Source organism: Parambassis ranga, unplaced genomic scaffold (assembly GCF_900634625.1).
Source record: "Parambassis ranga unplaced genomic scaffold, fParRan2.1 scaffold_32_arrow_ctg1, whole genome shotgun sequence".
Classification (NCBI taxonomy): Eukaryota; Metazoa; Chordata; class Actinopteri; family Ambassidae; genus Parambassis; species Parambassis ranga.
In genome coordinates, this window is record NW_021144802.1 from 364,476 (window position 1) to 368,085 (window position 3,610).

Sequence of the window (3,610 nt, forward strand, 5' to 3'; positions counted from 1 at the left end):
CAAAACTGCGGCAGGAGTTACGCGTCAAAGTTTCTGAAAGTGCAGTTATAAGTAAATACTAGAAAATTTCACAAGAAATTTTGAGTGGGCCAATGCGCGCTCGCCCACACTCTGCTGCCGGTTCGCCCCCCTATAAATGCTTTTGGAAGACACCGCCATCACTGCCACATGTCAGTAAGGCCACTGATGACATTTCATGCTTTTACAGTGTTTCTGATTGGTTTTACATAAGGTTTAATAGGCCCTAAGCTTCTCCATTCATTCTGAATGGAGGAATCCTAAAGATGTGGATGCAACTTTGGCTGCTATTTTATGGAGTTGGGCAAAACAGATGAAGATGAGGACTCAATATGATAAAGTTCAACTCCTTATGAGCAGTTAACAGTTGAAATGAATATTCTGTGTAGAGGCATGCCAGACTGATAAGCGTTCAAAGTTGAGTGGGTTTTGTCAGGGATCTGACCGGTTTCCCATTATTTCCTATGAGGAGGGTGATGTCAGCTTAAGCGGCTTTCCTGTAAATATGGTAGGTGGTACAGACATGGTGCCTCAATATGTCAGAGGTCTGATGTTTATCTACATTTTGCATTTTGAATGAAGGTTCTGCGTGGAAGCATGCCCAAACGGCATGCGTTCAAAGTTTGACAGTGATTTGATGCCTGTGGGGAGGGTCGATCGCAGTTTTTCGGGATTTTTTCGGATACCGTTTGTCCGATCGCTACCAAACCTCAGAGGGTAGTAGTCCCGACCGAGCCGGTCGATTTGATGTATAATTTGTAGGGGTGGCTAGCGCTAGTTAGCTGTGTAATGAATTTGGGGCTTTTATTTTGAAAATCAGTGTGTGTCTGTGTAAGTGTGTGTGTGTGCGGGGGTGGGCTGGGGACACTCCCTAATGCATGTTAAAACATGTTTAAGTGTTTTATTTTGAAAATCTGAATGTCAGCCATATCCTGTTATTGTGCAGGGTCTTTTATTTTGAAAATCCCTGTTTGTGTGTCTGTGTGTTGGCAGATGTATATAGAGTGTGTCTGCATATTTGTGGGTGGCTTGTGTGTAGTTTGCCAGGCCTAGTAAGGTGTGTAATGATTTGGAGGCTTTTATTTTGAAAATCAGTGTGTGTGTGTGTGTGTGTGTGTGTGTGCATGTGTGTGTGTGTGTGTGTCTGTGGGCATGTGTGAGTGTAGTTGTGTATGTTCCTGTATGGTTGTGTATGTATGTGTGTGTCTGCCTGTGTATGGATCAATACAGTGTAGTTACATTGGGTTGAATGAGCCCAATGCATTGTTAATGGGAGCGGCCATCTTTGGTGATGTCATCAGAGAAGCCTTCAAGTCAGTTAGAGCATCTGGGTAGGTTACCATGGAAACGGCTGCCTCAACCCCCCCAGCCCCCCTTCTGTTGCAGAGGTGTGTGTGTCTGTCTCTGTATGGATCAATACAGTGTAGTTACATTGGTTTGAATGAGCCCAATGCATTGTCAATGGGAGCGGCCATGTTAGGTGATGTCATCAGAGAAGCCTCCAAGTCAGTTAGAGCACCTGTGGAGGTTACCCTGGAAACGGCCCCCTCGGCCCTCCCACCCCCCTCCCTTCTGTTGCAGAGGGAGAGAGCACAGACAGCTCAGAAAATTTAGAAAACTCAGAAAACTCAGAGGCAGCTAGAAACAGCCTCCCAAACAAATGCTTCTCATTGGACAACGAAAAGTCACAGATGAAAAATTCTTTCACCGTGAGCGCCAGGCACTTGTCTACTAATGCCATTTTCAAATTCATGTGTTTTGATCGACGTATGTGATTTTTCTGGCAGGTTAGAAATGCCTTGCCCATCAGGATTTTCATCTGAAATCTTGGCCAAGTTTAACATGGGAGCGGATGGGAGGAGGGAGTGGCGCTCCCTTCGCTTGAGGGTCACTTGACCAAAAACCGTGGGTCACATGACAAAAAGGGGCGCACCAGCTTGTCCGGGACAAAAATCCCTACGTTTTGATAGCATATTTATGTATGTGGAGCACACAGTGTGGCCACAAATTAAAGTAGTTTACCTTTTTTTTTGTTTTTGGAAAAACTTGAAAATCTAGAGTGCGTGACATCATCCCACTCTAGCGGAGAGAGAGAAAAATGTTCCAAAACCACGTCAAAACGTAAACTGCCAAATCTCCTAAACTAAGCAAAATTCAAGCACACATGTATATAGAAAAGATGTAGGTCTATTTGTGCTGATTCCTCTAAACCGAAAATCATGTCTGTAGGTGACAGTATGCCGGCGCTATGTGGACTCAAAGAGACCCCGGTTTTGGGATTTTTGCCTTTTTTTCTCTCTCTCCCCATTCACCGTCTATGTCGTTCGCCCACAGGTTTTTTGCGATTTACGCGAAAACCGTACATCGGAACGGAAAGAAAAGTCATAGCACACCATTCCCGATATAGCCGGACGTTCTGTGAAAGTTTCAGGTCGCTGGCGCAAAAGCTGTGGGACTAGTTAGGTGCCGAAAATCGGCGGAAGAAGGAGAATAAGAATAAGTATTTACAATAGTAATAGTGGAACAATGCCCTAGGGCAGAGCCTATTGTAAAGCCTGCGGCTTTACAATAGGCTCTGCCCTAGGGCATTGGCCCACTAACTAGAAAATTTCACAAGAAATTTTGAGTGGGCCAATGCGCGCTCGCCCACACTCTGCTGCCGGTCCATCCATCCCACTTGCCAAAACCTGATAGCCTCAGCACCACCATCACTGCCACGTCTCACTGATGACATTTCATGCTTTTACAGTGTTTCTGATTGGTTTTATATAAGGTTTAATAGGCCCTAAGTTGCTCCATTCAGAATGAATGGAGAAATCCTAAAGATGTGGATGCAACTTAAGCAGCCATAAGGACAAGTTGGGCAAAACAGATGAACATGAGGACTCAATATGATAAAGTCCAACTACTTCTGAGTTGTCTAAAGTTGAAATGAATATTCTGTGTAGAGGCATGCCAGACTGATAGGCTTCCAAAGTTGGCTGGGTTTTGTCAGGGATCTCACCAGTTTCCCATTATTTCCTATGAGGAGTGTTGTGTCAGCTTAACCGGCTTGCCTGTAAATATGGTACGTGGTACAGACATGGCGCCTCAATATGTCAGAGGTCTAATCTTTATCTACATTTAACATTTTGAATGAAGGTTCTACGTGAAAGCATGCCCAAACGGCATGCCTTCAAATTTAGGTGTGTTTTCATCCTCACTTGGCTGTTTTCCCTGTATTTCCTATGGGAAGAATTCAGTTTAGTTCTGGGGGCGGTTCTCACACACCATCATTCCAATCACTACCAAAAGTCATAGCACACCATTCCAGACCGAGCCGGTCGATTTGATGTATAACATGTGTGGCTGGACTCAAAACTGCGGGAGGAGATACGCGTCAAAGTTTCTGAAAGTGCAGTTATAAGTAAATACTAGAAAATTTCACAAGAAATTTTGAGTGGGCCAATGCGCGCTCGCCCACACTCTGCTGCCGGTTCGCCCCCCTATAAATGCTTTTGGAAGACACCGCCATCACTGCCACATCTGCACGACTCCACTGATGACATTTCATGGTTTTACAGGGTTTCTGATTGGTTTTATATAAGGTTTA